At 42.8% G+C, this 21,334-nt stretch overlaps 1 pseudogene across 1 annotated transcript; it reads left to right on the top strand.

The window, feature by feature from the left end:
- The first annotated feature begins 6,195 nt into the window (after nucleotides 1-6,195).
- On the top strand, nucleotides 6,196-7,552 carry LOC308491540 (exopolyphosphatase PRUNE1-like; annotated as a pseudogene). The gene has a single exon. The product of its transcript is annotated as an exopolyphosphatase PRUNE1-like (transcript).
- The last annotated feature ends 13,782 nt before the right edge of the window (nucleotides 7,553-21,334 follow it).

Raw genomic sequence — 21,334 nt, 5'->3', positions numbered from 1 at the left:
TGGCCAGAGGGCTGGAGCTGAGTCCTGGAGGCCCTCTATGATGCGAGGAGTTCATCTCTTAGCCATCGGCGGCCTGGGGAAGTGGTGTACCAAAGAGTGCAGACATATGTCAGTATTTTAACAGCCTGTTTGGCCTTACAAAACTTCAAGGATGAACGTCAGCTTTGGCTCTGCTCTATTTTCTCCTTTTCTAGAAACCCAGAGTTTAATCCCTTCTCTCCTTCAGGTCTTTGTTTAAATGCTACCTCTCGGTGAGTCCCAATCCAACTTCTCTATTTTAAATTGAACCCCACCTCCTTATCCAACTCCTCTAATTTCTATTTCTTCATGGAACTTACTGTCTTCTGACATACACATATTTTGCTGACTTATTGTTGTCTATCTTGTACAATGGAATGTAAGTTGCATGGGGACAGGGTTTTCATTGGTGTTGTGATTTGTTCGTTCGGCTTTGATTTGTTTTTCGTTCTGTTTTATCACCTGCTGTGTTCCCAACATCTACAGCAGTGCCTGGCACAATGGAAACACTCTGAATATTTGTCAAACGAATGAATGAATGCTTTCAAAGAGCTTACGGAATGGCTGTGTTTACGTCTGTGAAAACAGTCAGAGGAGTTCTAAGCAGCACACATGCTACGGGAACTGTCATTCTCCGTGCTCTCATCCGGCATGTTGAAGCACAAGCCAAGGGAATATGCTCCCTCCTTCCCACCTCCCAACTCCCCCCACCCCAGAGAGCCAGGTGAGCATGACAGACCCAGAATGGCTCCTCGCCAGCAGTTCTCTTTGTTTTTATAATTGTGAGTAAAATGGCTTTGTGACACAATCCCAGCATCCTCCTTTGTGGCCAAATAGTTTTATTTCTGTTTTGTTAGGTAAGGTATTGTTAACAATTGGTCTTGTTTTGACAGCATGGGGCTATAATTAGTTTTTACAGGAAAATGTACCAATTAACACAGTGTTGGTGCTTCTTGGTTTGACTCTACATGGAGATTGGAAGATGCTAACTGAGAAAGTGTAAAAAGTGTTTCATTGACATGAGTAAGAAATTCACCTGCCAAAGGGTAAAGAAAGCTGTGTGATAGCTTAGTTACCTCTTAAAGGAATGGTGTTCCTTTTTGTCTCAACTCCCCAAGATATTTTATTGATGCCCATCCCATCTGTGATCTCCCTTTCTCTGAAATCCTCTCACATTTATGTTATCACTCCTCATACTCAGAAATAGGTACTCGTCTTTTGTAACTTTTGGTATGTTGTCCAGATAAGTTAAAACTAAAAAGAATTTGTAATACTATGCAGTAGATAGGTGATAGAGAGCCAGATAGAGAGAAATCGCGAGGATAATTTTAAGTGAAAAAAAAAAAAAGAGTTTGACGAGCCGTATATATGACATCTTTTGTTCTATACAAGTGGAAAAATAAGAATATATATTTATGTTTCCTTATACTTGCATAAAGTGGCACTGGAAGGATAAATAAGAAACTATTGATGAAATCTGTAGGGGTAAGGGGAACAGGAAGAATGGGGATCGTATAGGAATAAGGCTCTTCAAGTATACCTTTTATATCATTTTGATATTTAGAGCAGGTAGATGTATTACCTATTCGATATTTAGGTTACTGCTTTACAAACGTACTATGGTGTACCTGTGCAGGACCTAAGGCAATGCTGGGGACACCAAATGTTCAATAAATGAGGTCGATTGATTGCAAGAGGAGCAAAAGGACACATCCAACCTGGCTACTCTATGTTTGTGTGAACACGCTGCCACAAAAAGTACTTGTGTTTGTTGAGATAGCCTTTTTCAGCTTCTTATCATGCTGAACCTCCCTTTCATGCCATATTGCCTACAGAATTCTAGAAAAGCTAAAACTTTCTGCCATGTTCTTCCTCTTAAAATAGTGATTAGTGGGTATACAGTGCTTCACAGTTTCCATGGCTCTTGTGTAAAATTGTTTCTTTGAACTGTTACTTGGGGAGCCCAGACCTTTGTTCCCTTAGTCTAAGCAGTGGGGTGTCTTTGAAGCTCTGGGCAGCCTCAGAGGAAACATGCAGCAGAGCATAATTAGCTAAGTGGATGGGTTTTGAATGCGAAAGACCCTAATTGGAATCCCAGATGCATCGTGTGACTGCTGTGTGATTTTGGACAAGTTATTTACATTTTCTAAACGTTTGTATCCTCATCTATAAAGTAGGTGTAATGACTCCTACCTGTTTGGATTGTTGTAATGCTTCTGTGAGGTGAGTCAAAGGTATAGCATTATGGTGCACCCATGTGAGTGCCTAATAAATAGTAAGAATAACTTATTATTAATTATATGTATTCATTTCCAATGCATCTGGAAGGGTTCCCCCTTACCCATCCTATATATCCCTTTCTTGCTCTTTGGCACAATGCTCCCTGGAGCATTAAAGATACATTGCTTTGGGTTACGTCTATACTCTGCCAAGATGTTCTCATTAAAAAGGCACATTTACTTAGCTTAACTTCATTATTTTCCCAGGATGACTAAGAGCAGGTACCAAATAGAAGGGAAACTGGAGAGTCAGCAAGAGTAATTTCAGAGAATGGGCTTCCTCTCCTAGGAATAATGGACCGAGGAGGCAAAGCTGTGGCAATGCAGGAACTCTGCATGGCCTTGGAGATCGGGCAGGCGGGAGGCTCTCAAAGCAGCAACTAAAGTTGAGAACAAAAGAGGAACAGGGGGCTGAAGGGTCTGAGAGACAGTTCTGGTCTAGAGACCCACCCCCCCACCCCACAGTCACCACATTGGGAAACATGTCACCTGCATTTTTGCCTTTTGGAGCTTGGAGTGTGAGTGGGTGCTACAGTGAGATTATGTACGGCATAGCTCCCTTCCCCCTCATAAATTACATTCAGGCTTTGGAGCATGAGTATAATGTAACAGATTATGCTAACTGTTTTGGTAGGATGGGTTGGAGCAAAATGAGACTAAAAGCAGAAACAAGGATTAGACAGTGCTTTCCTAACCCAGGAGTGAGGCAAGGAGGGCCAGGTCGAATAGGATATCTTTGCCTTTTCTCCAAGGGTTACACAAGTGTAGGGCATTGTTTCTGCATGACCACCAAGTCTGTATCCCAACATGGATTCACTTTTCGCATCATCTTGAGAATTTCCACATAATAATCAGCTTAGTCTTGAAGTTGTGCCATTTTGGTGTTTAGGATTGATGGCTATTATCCACAATTTCCCCCAGTTAATTTAGTCTTACAGTGACATTAGACAAATGCGTCTCTCCCTTCCTGAGCCAGCAGGTGTCACTGTTGATCAGTTGGAAATAAACATGGTAGCCTCACCAAGGTAGCAGCAGATCCACGTCTGACTAGGAAAAAAATGAGTTTGGCATTTCAGGTTAAAGAGATACATTTCCAGTCCACTGGCTTCCTGGTAGACAGCTGAATTCTCAAAAGAATGAGTACTTCGTCCTCACTGACTTCCTGCAGATGCAAGGCAAGGAGAGGTCTTCATGAAGAATGGAGCTGAACAGACAGTTGTCATGGCTCCTCTTTCCAGTACCAGTGCTCGGAGAGTTACTTACAGCCAAGTTTTCTATATTCTTTTGTGTTCTTTTTATAGCTAAATGTAGCTAATTTCTGATTAACTACCAAATGAATCTTCCATGGCAGATTTTAGCTCCAGAGTGGCTTTCTTTTTTGGGTCTATTTCTCGTGTATTAAAGACTTGATTTCAGAGAAGTCTATGCCGGAAATAATCAGCTGTGTAATGTAGCTCACTTTTGAATTTAAGATGTAAAGTCGGGGAGAAATGTTCTTGACTATACATCATCCAAGGCACTGTTCTCTCCTCCAACCCAGAACTCAACATAGGACAGTTTGTTAAATGCATTCATGCATATACTTTTCCTCCACAATTATATACTGAATTATTGTATGCAAACCACTGTGTACTTCCTTGGTGAAGCCTCCCCCAACCTCCTCCTCCTCTAGAGAATTAATTCTCTTATGTAAGATTCCTCCAACCTTAATATTTATTTTCTTTCAACATTTCTCTTATGAAGTTTGTTGTATGTGTATTTTTCTACGGCTAGATTGTGAGTTCTAGATCATTTTTGGAAAAAAAAAATACGTGACACATTATCTACCCCAGATCTTCTTCATTTCACATGTGGGTTACGACAATAGTTAGCATTACTTGATTCACTTTTGCAATGGCAACATCTAGAATAATGTCTTGCACAAAAGAAGTACACAATAAATATTTGGATGTCAGATATTTCTGTGATGCAAAACGAAGACTCCTTCTCTGACCCCTCAGTGAGGAGCTTATAGTCTAGAAGGGGACGTAAAATATAGTCACAAATAGGACTTCCTACTTTGTATTGTTCTATACAGTGCACATCAAGGGCATGGGGAACTTGGTAAGAAAATGTGGCTGGTTATAAAAGATCTGTGGCAAAAGTGATTTTTAATCTAGAAATATATGTGCAGAAAAGAGAGGGAAAGAAGAGGGAGATAAAGATATTTGGGAATAAAGCAAACAGCAGAGCTGAGGCATAGGGACAGAAAAGCCTAGAAGTGTTATATAACTGTAGTATATATGTTGTTCAGTTGGATGGAACCTTGACTAGGTTTAAAAAAAGTACATCACAAGAAAAATAATTTAGGTTTTGAACACATTACATTTTATGTATATAGTAAGGTTTTATTGAGTTTGGATCAGGAAAATAATATCTAGAGAACTGGGTATGTGATATTCCCAGTTTTTAGAAAGTGCAATGTTATAATTTAATATTTTGAAAGGCACGATATTATCACCTTTGAAATTCTTCTGGTGCTTCCAATAACTTAACTCCTTTGAATAATCCTAGATAATTGCCTGGGGAAATGAAAAACCTTTCTATTCAATATATGCATTTTCAAAGATTTGGGGGGTAAGAATTTCAGCTAGAAGGAAGAGAAAGTGCAAAAACCTTAAGTATGCTTAAGAAACAGAAAAGCAGGTCTCTTGCTGCAGTGACGGGAGCGGTAACCAGATCCTCGGCTCCAAGCCAAGACCAGGGATTGTTTTAGGAAAATGACAGACAAACTCGACCTGGGAGAAATCGCCAGCTTCGATAAGGCCAAAGTGAAGAAGACCAAGATGCGGGAGAAGAACACCCGCTGACCAAAGAGACCACTGAGCAAGAGAAGCGGAGTGAAATTTCTTAAGAATCTGGAGGACTCCCCGCCCCCCTCATCTTGGAGACGCCAGTCATGATGTGGAGAAGGAGCCACCTGCTAGGGGGACACGAGTGACAATCTGCACTGTGAACCCAGGCACTCCGCACCCATGCCATCGGCTTGTGGGTCTCTGAGGGGACCCCCCCTCCCAATCGGACTGCCAAATTCTCTGGACTGCCCTGGGATGTTGTAGAAAATTGTTTGTGTGATTAATGAAAATAAAACACACCTCGTGGCAAAAAAAGAAAGAGAGAGAGAGAGACAGAGAGAGAGAGAGAGAGAGAGAGAGAGAGAGACAGAGAGAGAGAGAGAGACAGAGAGAGAGAGACAGAGAGAGAGAGAGAGAGAAAGAAGGAAAGAAAGAAAGAAAGAAAGAGAGAGAGAGAGAGAGAGAGAGAGAGAGAGAGAGAGAGAGAGAAAGAAAGAAAGAAAGAAAGAGAAAGAAAGAAAGAAGAAAAGAAACAGAAAAACAAAGCAATCATTGACGGGAAGTTGGAGACTTACACTTGAAAATGAGAAGGAAGTAGGAAGTACAGGGATGGTCTTCTAAAAAGGAAGAGCAGTCTGGCCACGGGGCCACCATCCGCAGTTTTGGGAGGGAGCATCTCATTGGCTAGGCTCTGGTCACCTGTCAATCTCCTGGCTGAGCCAGAGTAATGAGAGGGAGGAGCCAGGAGAGATGGCCTCTAGGGACTTCTCTGGGGCTCTGTTGGTGGTGGTGTTGATTTACTATTTCACCACAATAATACCCAGTGGGAAAGAGTTAAATTCCCAACAGAAACTGAAGTGTTTTTAGGAAGAGGGAAGGAATTGCTGAGTGGCCTCAAAGCAGCAAGTACCCATTTGAGCTCCTCCCCAGGTCAGGGCCGCATCGCAGTACCACAGGTTCATGTCCTGCCTCCTGACTGTGGCAACAAGCCCCCGAGTCCGGGGAGAGGCACATTCCCCGGGTAAGCTCTCCACGGCGAGGGGCAGGGACACGCGTTGGACTTCATGGAGGGCTACCTGCAGGCGTGTCGTGCTGCTTTGCAGGAGTCCGGACCGCTGCATGTTGTGCTGGGAAATGAAGCCTGGCACTTGGACTCCACGGCGGCAGCTCCCGCCCTGGCCTACTACCTGGCAAAGATGACCGAGGCGGAGGAAGTTGTGCCAGTTTTAAATATGAGACGTTCAGAGCTACATCTACGAGGGGACAACGTCTTCTTCCTGCAGAAGATTCACATTCCAGCGTCCCTCCTGATTTTCCGGGACGAGATTGACCTCCAGGCGTTGCCCCAGGCTGGCCGTCTCACCTCACCCTTGTTGACCATCATGTCTTACCCACAAGGGATGCAGCCCTAGACGAAGCAGTAGCAGAGATGCCGAGCCGTCGGCCCCTTGAGCAGAAGCGCTGCCCTCCCTGCTGTGTTTCGGTGGAGCTGGTGGGGTCCTGCGCCACCCGGTGACGGAGCAGACCCTGCACGGGGCACCAGAGGTCTTGGATTGGCGGACCGCAGCCCTTCCCCACGGAACAGTCGTCCTAGACTGTGTCAACATGGACCTTAACGTTGGGAAGGCAACCCCAAAGACAAGAAATGTGTGGAGAAACCGGAGGCTCTCTTCCCAGATCTGCCGGAGAGAAAAGACATCTTTGATTCTCTGTAAAAGGCAAAGTTTGATGTGTCAGGACTGACCACCGAGCAGATGCTGAGAAAGGAACAGAAGACCATCACCAGACAAGGCGTCAAGGTGGCCATTAGTGCAATATATATGGATTTGGAGGCCTTCCTTCAGAGGTCTGGCCTCATTGCAGACCTCCATACTTTCTGCCAGGCTCACAGCTATGATGCCCTAGTTGCCATGACGATCTTTTCCAACACTCACTATGAGCCAGTGAGGCAGCTGGCTATTTTCTGTCCCCATGCAGGCCTCCGAATGACGATCTGTGGAGTCCTGGAACGCTCGCACTCTCCTTCCCTGAAGCTGACCCTTGCCCCAAGCAGCCACCCCAACCTCCAAGCCTACCTCCAAGGCAGCACCCAGGTCTCTCGGAAGAGACTTCTGCCTCTGCTCCAGGAAAGCCTGTCAGTGTATTTTGACTCCATGACAATCCCTTCGGGGCAGCCTGAGACAGGGGGTGTGTCCAGGGAGCAGGTGGACAAGGAATTGGACAGGGCAGGTACCCCACTGATTCCTGGACTGAGTCGAGGTGAGGAGGAACCCCCCACGACCCCTCACACCCATGAACGGCTTGGTGCTCGACTGCCCTCTGGGTCAGGGGCTGCCCACCCTCTCTGCGGAGGCCATCTTTGAGAAGTACAGTCAGATCTCGCTGTCACAGTCCACCAGTGCCTTCCTGTCCAAGAAGTGACTGTTGGGACGGGAGGGGATAGTGAGAGAGATTGCTTGAACCATGTTTTGAGACGTTTCAGCAATTTTCTTCATTGCTCCAGGATCTGGTGTACTGGGATCATAAACCTGGGAAAAGAAAGAAGTACAAGAAACAGCTGCTTCAGGAATGGCTTTCTGCCTCACTGCGCCCCTCCCAGTCTCTACCAATCACATTTTATTATTTAACTTAATTCTTTAAATCTGCACTGACTCTCCTACATCTCATTTGCCAGTGGCACAATGACTGTGTGCCCCAAAAGTGCCCTCCACGAGACCCTTTACCAATGTCTCATGGAACCACACGTTTATGGTCTCCATGTATTCGCTTATTCTCTGGTTAAGTTAAGTATTTATTACTGAGCACCTACTTCAAGCTAGGTAGAAAAATAGAGGGCTTCGGAAACGCTTATTCCAGTTTTCAGCCATTATCAGATTTCCAGCTTCATGACCCCTCTCTGCCCCCAGTTAGGTAATGATGTCTGATTCTGAGGTGACTAAATTTCTGCTCTGAGCTTGTGACTCTTCTGGTATTACTGGGGAGCAGGGTAGAGGCCATTATCTTCTGTCCTGATCAGGTGGCCCAGCTCTCACTTTCTTTGGATTCCTCTGCCCCAAAGCCACGGGGAGCCTGAGGAGACCCAACAGACCCTGATTCTGGAGTGTTCTGGGCCTAAGACCTCATGGACTCTTCCCAAAAGCCAGCAGACCTGAGTTAAGAGCCCAGGCTCTGTCCCCAGCTTTAACAGTTCTGTCAGTTTCTTGTCCGTGTCATCCTCTTGCTCGTATTAAGAGGAAGCCTGGAGTTCTAATACCAGCTGCCATGAACCATGTGTCTTTTGGTGACACTTCTTCTCTCTAGGTCTCATTTTCCCATAACACGAAGGACCTGGACGCAAAGCTCTCTCGTGTTCTGTGATCTGCCTCTTGCCACCATCCTTTCTCTCCTTGCATCTTTGAATGTTTTTGCTTTTGTTTTCCTGTTTTCCCTGGGAATGCTCGGCGTCACCAGACTTTATTTGTATATGCTTGTGCCAAGGGACTCGGCCTCGTGTAGCATGTACAGAGGTACGTTTCAGACCTTAGTGACCCGGCTGAGAGCTCCCTCCCCTGACTTGTTGGGCGCATGTAATCTCCTTTTCTCTTCAGACCGACCTGTCCCCCTTTTCCCACCCTGCAGCTCTATTCCACATAAGTTGCCGACAGTTTCACGGAGTAGTGGGGTGTGTGATGGTTTTGGCATGGCGTCTTCATTGTGATGGGGGCGGACTGACTTCCCTGTGGGGATGATGTGTGTAGCCATTGGAAAGTGAAAATGGTGGTGTGATTACTGAACCAAAGGAATTTATGGTTTGTAATTTGGGTACTTTATTTTGCATTTTGTTAAAGTATTAAATATTTCTTTTTTCCCTGGGGAGAAACATTGATGCTTTCAACACAAAGAAAATGACTAGTGAAAACAGCTAATAAAGAGGAGTGAAGTAGTATTTTTTTAAAGATCGTGTTACTCAAGAACCATATGAAAGGATTTTTGACTTTCACCTGTTCTTGTCAAGACCCTCTCAGTCCCAATGTATTCAGATTTCCACTGGAGAGAGACATAAAGTATTCTTTTTGACGTCATGTACATTTGAAGGGTGAGGATAAAGAGGGACTTTTTAAGATCAGAGAATAACTGAATAACTGGAGTTTTGAGGAAATTCAGAAATAGTGACAATAGTGTGGGACTACCATGAAATGATAAACCTTGAGCAAGTTATGCGGATTGCTGATCCAGAAAAGAGCCAGAAGGTGTTAAATAAATATCCAAGTACCTGACCACTTCAGCTATTTTCTCTTCCACTCTTGTTTGTGGAATGGGCAGCGTTTATAGGCGTGGCAAATGATTGCTGAACTAATACCCTAGAAAAATCTTCCCCACCTCCTTTTCAGGGTTCTAACACTCATTTCAAACCAGACCTCTTATAATATTACCTAAACATGCATGCCTGCATATTGCCATGTTTTTACACACATGATTTTTCTCTACATGTCAAACACCTCATGTTGTCCAAATGTCAACTTCTCTATGAATTATTCTATAATTGATCCTCTCAGCTAGAAGCTATTTTGCCTCTAAATTCCTGTAGAATTATAAGTGCCCCTGCCATAAAGTCCTTACTATATATATTTTTTCTAGTTAACGTTTTAACTAGGAAAAAAAATCATCAGGGACAGACTAATTGAAATCTATACTTATGAGAAATTTACATATTAACTATGTAAGTGTACATTTCTATAGTATATCCAACTTACCTCAGTAAACAGATGAGTCAATGTCTCAGTTTGAAGCATCTGCATTCAGGTCAGCTATGACCTTAGTGTCTTTTTTTTACAACCATGAAATTGCATCGGGTTCATTTAAGTACCCATTATGGTGGCCTCCCCAAGGCAAAGTGAGTTTCATAGGTGTTTCCATGTCTCGTGAGGGAGGACTGCTGGCGACTTTTAAATAACACTTTCTCTACCTTTGTAAATATACAAGTGTATCCTAGACTGAAGCTCCTCAGGGATATGGACTGAATCTGCACTGATTCTACCCGGTATCTGCACAGTACCTGTGTGTGGTCGCTACCAGTGACTCAACTCAGAATTGATGAATGAATGGTTCCTAGAATTTCTGAGGAGGGCTCGTCATTTGTTGTGGAGTAATCAGAACTTTAAGCTCTGTCTCAAGATGAGATTAGGTTCAAGTAGCAGGTCCATTAGAAGTCTGAGGTTATTAGAGAAGTCCTTGTGTAGTGGTGATGGTCCAACCTTGTCTAAGGAGGTTGAATCCTTCCTCATATGTCTTTCTGGAGAAGACTTTCAGAATTGTTAGGTTCCTTTTTAAGTAAAGCTCTACCAGTGAGCAGTGGTTAGCTATCACAGCAGACCATTCATCTTATTCAGTCTGAGAATTTCCTGCACTTGTTTTTGTTACCTGGGTGGTAGATAGCATAGGTACGAGACTCATGGGCTTCTTAGCTTAGCCGACTCTGGTGAGCTATCAGATTCGAATGTGATTTTGTGTTAAGAGCCCGAAGAAATTCCTGGTATACAAAACCACTTTAGTGTATCTGGTGCTTCAGAAATCCCAGTTGTCTCAAAGGCGGATTTTGAGGGAGATAGTCAGCAACAGACAGACCACCAGCCAAAGGCCCCAGGCTCAGATTTTCTCTTTCTTGGGTATGAAAAATATGTGTGTAAAACAAATAGGAGACATATTTATAGATAGTTGGTTAAAATTCTGTAGTCAGACCTGGGTTTGAATCCTGGCTCTGCCATCACTTACATTAAAAAAAGAATGTCTTTCAGCCTCAGTTTCTTTGTCTATAATATGAGGATGATAATATTAGTATCTTCTTCACTGGTTTGTCATGAAATTTAAATAACATAAATCATATAAAATGTTTAGCATTGTGCTTGTCAAATGCTCAGTAAGTGTTAACTGTTGATGTTGATACTGCTGTTACCACTATTTTTATTCCATAACCATGGAAAACAGCCCTGTACAGTGCACTTAGGTGCTCAAACCTTTATTTACTTTATGGCAGCTTTCACACATGGATTCCCTCCCTCCCTCCCTCCTTCCTCCCTCCATTCCTCTCTCCCTCCCTTCCTTCCTTTCCTTCCTCCCCTCCTTTCTTCCTTTAATATTCTCATATTGAATATCTAGCTAAAATCTATGCCTGATGCTAAGAATGCAATGATAAACTTAATGTCTGTCCCTCAGGAGGTCATAGACAAGTAGAGAAGAGAGATACACCAGTAAGTTCTTACAATGCATCGTGATCATTACAATAGTGGGTGTACAGTGTATAATGTAGCAAGAAAGGAGCAGTGAGTAATTGTAACAGGGAGAGAATGGTCACAGGTCAGGATGAATGATGGTTTGCCAGGAAGAATGAATGATGGGAAAGGCCATTTCAGCAGAGAAAATAAACAGGCCTAAAGGTACTGGGGGTGTGCTACCTGGTACCTTTGGGAAATCATGACCAGTTCCATAAATGTAACCCACTGCGTTCAGAGGAATATTAGGACCTGAGACTGAGACCCTGGCCCAGGGAACTCTATGTGAAGTTTGGACTTTAGGGAAACAACATAAATTGCTACATGTTAGAATAATCCCTCTGGCAGGAGCGGAGAGAAGGAATTATTTCATTCCACATATTTCTTATTAACAGATGTCTTCGCGTTCAACTGGCCAGAACTACATCCCACACCCATTCCTGAACCAATCACTCGCAAGGGGGAATGCAAAGACTATGATTGCTTAGACTAGCTAGGATTCACCCAGTCTCTCCTGAAGCACATGCTCACTCTGTACTTGAACAAAGATGGAATTTTCTCAGCAAGAAAGAAGGAAAGACAGAAACAGCCATTGGGTGGGCAATCAGCATTCTCTGCCACAGGAGTCAGATAGGCCGCAGTGATTAGCAGCTTGTCAGGGCTGAGGCATGAGAGATGACTCCCAGGCGTCTGGCTTAGGCCTCTCAAATCATTCTATTTAATACTTTTCTATATAGACGTATTTCAATAGGTTTGGATTCAGAAGAAGGACTGTTACTATCGTCCATTCATATGTTTCAGAGGGTTAAAAATAAAAAAGCCTTGAAATGTGACTTTATCTTACTTGCTGTATGGAATTGGGTCTGTTTTGAGTGAAAGGTGAATATTCACTAAATATTCCCTAAGTTGAGAACATTTGGGAACAATATGTATACGTCCAGTGGTTTGATCTCATTTTTCATTAAGGTAAAACTAACTATGAATGCCAACATTTAATACAAAATAAAATATTCTGCTTAGAAAGAAGAGATTTTAAGGCAGAACAAATGTGAGTTTTCATTTATATAGGTTTCACAATAAATGCTGTGCATATTATTTCCTCCTTATATACTCAGCAAACATTCTTAATCTTGAAACAGTTTACTTACCATGACTGAAACATCCAGAATTCTATTTTCAAAGCAGTCAATCTTTGCAGTCACTCTCATCAGAGTAGCTGAAAAAATGATCTTCAATAAGGGCACATTTGGTCTCTCTCTATGGTGGGAGGCCTGTCTATTTCTAAAAATACGTTGCTATGTTACAAATGCACCATCCTGGCACTATAGGCAGGAAGATAGCTGTTTGAAATTAGCCTATACAAAGCCAATAATGGGAAATAATAAATCCGGGGGTTCTAAAAGCATCAGTCCTTGTTCACATTTTTCTTCTCTTCCTTTCCAGATAAATATATTTGTTCTTCCTTTGTCCTTTCTTTCTCTTACTTTTTTAATTTTTTTTTTTTTCAGAGAAAACACATTCAATGTTCTTAGGTAATTTGACCTAAAGAGAACTAGATGATTGAATAAATTTCAGTTCAGAAGCCTTCCTATATTGTGACTTTTTCTACCCCATTTTAAAGAAAAAGAAACTTAACTTCAGTCCTTTGTAAATAAGTTATCTCCAGCAACATGTTAATTTCTATATGCGGTGCAAGGGGCATTCTGATTATTGATTCATGTTGGAGGCAAACTCCATTTAGTGTAAACAGCGTGGAGACATTTGACACTAATTTACATCAAGCACGTTAAACCTTAGAGAAAACACTGAGCCCTGTAGAGTAACATTACAGTGACAGCCTAAAGGAGCAGTGATGTGTTCCACGCGATTCTGAAGTAGAAGAAAATGGACCAGATTCCACCATATGTCTGGCATAGAGAAAAGAAGTTATAATCATATCGTTTTCAAATTAAATAGCATTCTAATCTACTTTGTAGAGTATCAGGTAATCTTAGAAGATATTCAATTTGGGGTATTTATATGTATAGGCATAAAGGTGCTTCTTCCCCTTAACAGATATTTTCCAACTACCTACTATGCAAATTTTTATCCGAACAGCATATAGCCCCAGATCTACTGCAGTCTCCTGGTTGGTCTTTCTGCTTACCTTTTTTCTCCCTACCTGCATCCATTCTGCTCATTATCATTATAGGGCAATACTGATGGTATCACTTAGATGCTCTGTCCTTTCGTGACGCCAATACCTGCCTGATAAAGACCATCCTCTGCAGCCTGACATTCAAGGTCCTGTGGTGTATGGCCCCAATCTCTTAGCCCTATTTGTCATTGTTCTACTTTTATCATTTGCATCAATGCCCTCACTTGAACAAGGGGTGAATCATGCTACCCAGATGTCTGCTTCTTTGAGGATAACCTATAAACAGGGGACCATTTGTTTTCTCTATCTACACTACATATTCTTCCTGCCTCTGCATATGTTCTTCTTTGTGCAAGGAGGAAATCCCCATTTCACTCTACCTCCATCTTTTCTCTCTGTTTAAAGAAGTATGGAATCTCTGCCGTCAGACATAGCAACTTCTATGTCTTGTTTCCCCAACAATAACGATGGAGTTTCCTTACTTTGAGTCCTTTACTCATGTTCATCTTTATGGGACATCTCTGGCTGGTACTTTGAGCAGAGAAGAACATTGAGAATGCATTGTGTCATGAAGGTGAAAGTGGCTCCATGTGACTCTTCTGTTCACTTGGTAACTGACTGACAGAAACAGAATTCCAAGAGGCCTGCAAATATATACCCAGCTCACTGCCCATTTTTAGAAGAAGACTATGAAACAGAGCTTCAGAGTTTGGTGTCTGGAATCATATAGACCTGGGTCAAACCTGGCTCTACCATTTACGCCCTGTGTGATCTCAGGCAAGTTTTTAATGCACTGTGAACCTCTATTTTCTCATAGAGGAATGGAAATTGTGTGGTTACCAGAAGATGGTGATGTGATTGATGGAAAACAACAATAAAAACACTTAAAGGATGTAAAGTTTATGGAAAAGAAAATAGAAAATTATGGAGAAGTGCCATGGAGAGAAATACAGCAGGGTAAGAGGGATGGGGAACATGGAGCAGATAGGACATTGCTATGCTGTCTTATATAGTAGAGACAGGGAAGAGCTCCCTGAGGAGGTGGTATTAGATTGGAGGAAGTCTATGGAAAGTAAGAGATAGAGCTGTGTGTTACATAAAGTGGGACATGAGGCAGTTGGAGATATTGACGTTTCAGGTCTTCAACTTTTCATGAGGTCATAAAAATTGCCAAAATTCTACCCACGGGAAGAAGATTCTACAAAGTATGAAGCTTGCTTTTACCATTCTCATAGAAAGTTTATATATCTTCCCATGCCTCTTCTACCCTGCCCGTGTCTGTCTGCTCACTAGTTACAAACCATGGGTGCAAAATAAACTCAGCCCATTTCTAAGTGTTCTTTGTGATCTTAGATAAGCCATTTCCCTTGGCTATTTCTGAGATCTATTCCTGTTCTAATACTGCCTACTTCATTGGCAGAGGAAAGGATTAAATAAGATAATGCATGTAAAACACTTAGTTTGGCATTGGCATAGGGGAAGTGCTCATTCAATCATAGCTGGAATTATTATTTTAGTTCTTGCACATCACATTTTTTCCCCTCTAATGTGGGAGTCAAGTGGAATGATTTAGGGTATGTTGTCCAAATCGGTTGTCAGATGGAACTACTTTGAATTTCCCCCCAATTCTGACCATGACGAATGGGGACAATAGGAAAGAGAATGGAAGGAATAATGTTTTTAATATTTGGAAATACATATTCAAGAGGTGCATAAAGTCAGTGTCAGTTACACCTGCCTCTGGAATGAATAATCTCTTTATTAAGGTGGAGCCAGAAAGGAGTAGAGATAATCAATAAAGGGAGAAGCGGTTGTGATCTTGTAATTTATATATATAGTTGGTCTTCATCTCCACTCTTGCTCTTCAATCCATTCTCTGCATAGGTATACTTTACAGTTAAATGTAAGCCAGGTAATTTATTTCTCTGCTCACATCCTTCCAATGGTTTCCCATTAAAATCACATAAAAACCAAAAATGCCATAGATGATCTAGCTTTCTGATTGCATTTTCTCCCACCTTTCTCTTACTCTACTCTAGCCATACTAGCTTCCTTATAATTCCTTGACTATGTTGAGCATGCTCATATCTCAGAGCCTGCAAAATTCTTCCTTTTGTTTATCATATAGCTCTATCTCTTACTTCCCATAGACTTCCTCCAATCAAATACCACCTCCTCAAAGAGCAATTCCCTGACTGTTCTATATAAGACAGTATAGCAATGCTCTCTCTGCTCCATGTGCTCCATCCCTCTTACCCTAGTGTATTTTTCTCCATGGCACTTCTCACCATCTGAGACATTACTTATTAACTTGCTATGCTGGATTTTCTTTCAGCCCGTTCAGATTCACTCTCTACTCCTTGGCCCCTGCTCTGTGCCCAGGGAGACTGACTCTTACGGACTGCATCACATAGGCATTCTGGCCCCGGCCTTCTCAATTCCAATTAGGTTCAGCCAATGGCAGACACTAGGAGGAGATGGGCTATGAGAGAAGGGCACTGTTAGAGTGTTCACTTCCATCCCCCTTCCTGCCATGCTGCTTTTTGGTAGCATCTCTGTTTCTCCTCACATGGCCGCAGCTTCTACAGGACAGCACTCTCCCACAGCTACAGGAGTCTCTCACTGAGTTCTTGTGACTGCTCCCTTCCCCTAACCTTTGAGGCCTAGAAGCATTCTGCTGTTGTAGCCCCAGGCTGTCTCACCATACCTTGTTGGTTTCCCTTCATCCTATAGCGTCTTTATCATTAATTCCTTCATTAAACTCTCTCCAATCAATTACCCTGCTTGACTGAGCCATCTGTTTCCTGTGGAGACCTCAATTTGTATACTTGTTTATTGGACACACACACACACACACACACACACACACACACACACAATTCCTCAAGAGTAGGGATTTTGTGACTAGTACATAGTTACATAGTAGGCAATTGATAAATTTGTTGATAAATGAATTAATGTGTTCTCTTTCTTATTTTTAGAAGAAATTCATGAGATAGGAATTATTGTCTTCATTTTGCAGACAAGGAAATTGAGGTTCAAAGGGAACTTGCCTAAGATCATGCAGCTAGTACCAGACAACACCGATTAGAATCACTGTGCTGGGTTTGCATTGCTGCTTTGCATTATTTTTTTTATTAAATCACATAAGATCTTTCACATTGTTATTACATGAAAAGTGGTTAATTTTATTATCCTTGTCCCATAATATTAGATTATGTCACGTAGTTTGTGAATTCTTCAGCTGCCATGGCAGTTAAGAAATATCCATACAGAAAGGCCTTAGCTTTTAGCAAAGAGTAGAAGGTTTAATCACCCATCAACCAGTACAAAGAAGATACTTTAAATCCCACACATATATTAAATGTAAAGCACATGCAAATGTTCTTGGCTGATAAGACTGTTTCTCCAGCATACTGCTAGAACTATGATAGCAATGTTGCCTCCAGTCTCCAATGAGATGAGAGACTGGAGTCTGGGCCAGAGGAAGGGCTGATTCAGAGCCAGCTAATAGGAAGTGCTTTCACCCCAGGGGAGTCTGCTGATAGAAGCAGAGAGGGACCCACTTCCCACAATGGAAAACAAGGGCTCTAGTCTTCATTTTTTCACCACACTAGCTGACTCCAAGAACCATGAGGTACGTTCCTCTAAAATCAAACATTTCCCCTTCTTATTCCTCTAAAACCTACAAACAAAGAAACAGAAAAAGCTCTCTTCTGTTTTATCCTCCTCCATAACAGCTAGGCCTCTGAAAGTATTGGGGTAGGAAGAAAAATGTCCTAATAGGTTAATGTCTTCTGAGGGAAGTAGATGAAGAAAATCATAAACAAACAAACAAAAACCAGGCGACGACTGTGCATGCAATTTCCAAATGAAAATAAGCAAAAGATCCTTGGTGTAAAGGGAACGTATTTTTCAGGTTTAGAATGCTCTTCTAGGACGTGAACATTCTAAGCCATTAAAAGGTGACTCGTTTTCTCTCATTTGTCCCATGGGACATGAAGGAGTCATCATCACAGCATCTTCTCCAATGGAATAAAAGCAGAGGGAAGCTGCCTGCAGTTAGCCACCCAGCTGAGTAGCTCTCATGTCCCAGGTGGCGCACAAGGTGCAGAGGGGACAGCGGTGAGCTAGGCCTGCGTGGACTCTACCCACTTCGGGCTTCGATCCTCCCAGGGAAAACAGATACAAAATGAGTAAATAAGTTGTTTCTGAATGTGCAAAGGGCTACGCTGTAGAAGTAAAGCGTGTTGTTAGAGCTTTTACAGGAGAAGCTCTTTTAGTAAGCAAAGCCAGGAAATATCCCTGAGAAGGATGAGCCTGCTAAGATGCGTAGACATGGGAGGCTATGGATCATGCCTATTGTATTTATAATTATCAACTCAGAACTAGCACAGGACCTTGCAGATACTCAGAGTTTGGCTCACCATTGCTATGGAACAATCCTCTCCAAAAATTAATAGCCTAAAATTATAAAAATATATCATTTTTCATAATTCTATGTGTTGGTGGGATTCCACTTGGGATTATTCTGCTTCACATGCCATCGGCTTGGGCTGCAGTAATGCAGGGGCTCAAATGGGCAAGAACATCCAAGGGGGCTTGCTCAGATGTCTGCTACCTTGGCAGGGAAGGCTGGAAGGCTTGGGCTCGGAAACGATGGCTGGGACCTCTGAGTCTCTCTGTCTGAACAGTTCCGGGGGCTCTCCTACTCCATGTGGCCTCTCCATGTGGTTTCTCCAGCAGCATAACTGGACTTTACATGACAGCTAAGATATCCCAAAGTGCAAACGTGGACAGCATTGTGCCTATGTAAGGCCTTGGCGGGACTCTGGAGTGGAGCCATTATTGCTTCATCCTACCTGTGAGTCCCAGGGCCAGTCCAGACTCAGCGATAGAGACCACATTAGGTTTTGACTATCAGGAGGTGTGATTCAGAGACTAGCTGCCCCTCTGGGTGCTCAGTAATTTTATTTTCAGTAATGGGGGAAGAAATGAGTATGAATCAGTCAACACGGAGGGAGAGGCACAAGCAGCATCTTTGATGATTGGAAGGCAGGTGCAAGTATGTCTCATTGAAGGCCGTGGGAGAGGTTCAGGTCCGCTGGAGCACAGAGAGAGGAGGAGAGGCTACATTGTGAGCTGGGAACAGGCTGAGCTTGGAGCTTTTCACTACCCCTGAGCTTTTCACTTACATAAGCCAATCAAATCCATTTCTTCCAGTGCCAGTTTGAGCCAGTTTCCTACCTATGAATCAAGAGGCCTGACTAATAGTAGGGAGGCGGCAAATAATGCTGCCCAGGAGAGGGAGGCCCTGGAGGTGACCCTGCCATTGAATGCAAAGCCATTTGGAAACAACCTGTTCCATACAAATGCTGAGCACTATGATTATCCCTGATGTGCAGTTGCACACTCACCCTGAGTAGGATGGAATCTGCCCCTGACATCAAAAAGAGAGAAGTCTGTGGGTGGATGTGCCTAGCAGCTTCAGAAAGTCCTTTCCACATGCATAATTAACAGCCAACAGCCAGCCGCAGCTCAGGATTCCTCCAGTAACTGGTCAGACACTTCAGAGACTCTTGTCAGATTCCCACGAGGTAAATTTGCTTGTGTCAGTTTCCGCTAGTCACAATTCCAGCGTTTTGAATCCTAGACCCACAGTGCCTTGAGGGTTCCTATATTACAAGTTTGCTGAGCAGAGTCAGTAAGATAATTCCTACAAAATCCTCAGCACGGTACCTAGTCAGAATCTAATAAAGCCCCAGGAAGCATTACTTTTTACTGTTATTATTGTTGGTTGTCTGATCGCATTTCTGGAATTCCAATTACTTTGATGAATGTTGTTTAAAAAAAAAGTCTCTGCCTTTAAGCCCCCAAAAGATCCAAAAAGATAGGGAGAGCTAAGTACAATGGAAAGAGAGCTTCTTTAGGGCCCCTCCCTAAAACCCACGGATAACCATCATCTTCGACTCAAGGTCCTAGAGGGCTTCACAATAAGGGGTTGTGCGGGCTATCCCTCCCAAACCTCGGTGATAAAGCAGGGCGTTGGAGACCATGACTGTTGTCCTCAATGGGGGCTACAAGGCCTGCCCACGTGACCCAACTCCCTCTCATCTCCTCCTTTGTGTTCCTTAGGTGTGCCATACTGCCTCCTGCCAGGTGGCCTTTGCACATGCCATCTTCTCTGCATGGAGTCATCTCATCTTCACCACATTCAGATCACATCTCAAGCTTCACTTCCTCAGGGAAGCCTTCCCTTCCCGAAGTCTAGGCCCATTTACATTCCTGCATGTCGTCTTATCACTCTGGTCCTTTGTTTTTTTTTTTTGTTTGTTTGTTTTTTTATCATCTCTGCACCACAATTTGTTAACATGCAACTATCAGTGTGATTCTTTGATTAATAATGAACACCCTCACTTAACTGTGAGCTTCAGGAAAGCAGGACCCAAGGGACTTTGTTTGTTTTCCTTTTTCTTAAGTTCCCAACACAGGGCCTGACACGTAATACGTGCTCAGTAAATTCTGATTGAGTAGATGGAGAGAGAGAACAAAGGCTACTTCTATTGGGATTAGTGACTGAACTCAACAATTCATGAAATCGAGCCAGGCCATTCCAGAAAGATTACTGAGTTCCCAGAGAGGTGGGAAATAATTAATTCCAGGATACCAAGGGGGAATGGTCCATGTTCTTTGTCTAATCCCTAACTCAGTTAATTGTTCTTTGAGGATTGATTTCTTTGAGGAAATATTTCTCTCCGTCAAACACGACTTCCCATAGAGGAGTAGTTCCCACTCGCAGGAGAGATATGTGGGAAGAGGCTAAGACTTTTTTCCTCTAGCCAAAGTGTACAAAACAAAGCCCGCTTCACCACCACCCACAGCCCTTTTCTAAAGCTTTTCTCTGAAGAGCCTGAAAAAAAGAGGCATTATATAATGATTAATAAACACCAGTTTAAATCTACCAGGTATCTGAAAGGGTCACTCGTTTGGGGTGGTTGCATTTAGCTGCCAACTTCAAGGTAGAGGCAGTGAGTATAGTGCTTTAAAGAATGCACTTCAGGGCCAGGTGGAGGTGATGCAAACCCAGGATCCGGTCTTCACTATCCACGCGACCTTACGCAAGTGAACATACCCATAGTTCCCTCACTCATAAAACAGAGATACTGACTTCTCAGAGGTGTTCGGGGAATTGAGTGAGGGACCGGCTATGAAGCACTCAGTACCAGACATACAGTATTAGAGACAGTTATGTCTGTATTCTTCTGAATGGTTCTCTTTTTCACACATTTGCTAAAAGGGGTGATGAGGTTATAAAAGGAAAACGAGGATCACTTAATTCCCTCCTAGGCTGAAAAAGACTCCCAAAAAACTAAGAAGCCCTTCTCTGGATAAGCTGGAGTGATTGCTAGTTAGATTAACCAAATTAACCAGTCACCATATCCTGAGCATTCTGATACAGTTATAACCATGCCACGCTTGTTTCTTTTGTCTATTAGAAAACTTCTGTTCTATTTTATGTCTGGTGATTTAAATCATGCTCTTTTACAGTCAAGACTTTGGTGATTCTGAGTTTTGGAAGTAACATATTGTTATAGAAGGCTCCTAGGTTGGAGGCAGAAAACCTGAGGTCAAATTCTGTCTACAACTTGGTAGCTATGTGACCTGGAGAAACTAGCTTTGCCTCTCTGAACATTGGTCTCTTACAGAAGATTGGTAGAGTGAAGTGAAATGGCATAGACACAGTGCCTGGCATATAATATGGAGATGACTGGGGTATGGGTATTGGTAGGGGCTATCTAATTCACATTTTTTCATAAT

The sequence above is a fragment of the Rhinolophus hipposideros genome, assembly GCF_964194185.1.
Source record: "Rhinolophus hipposideros genome assembly, chromosome: 23".
NCBI lineage: Eukaryota > Metazoa > Chordata > Mammalia > Chiroptera > Rhinolophidae > Rhinolophus > Rhinolophus hipposideros.
The sequence above is the reverse complement of the archived record's forward strand: the minus strand, read 5'-3'. Positions and strand labels throughout refer to the sequence as shown.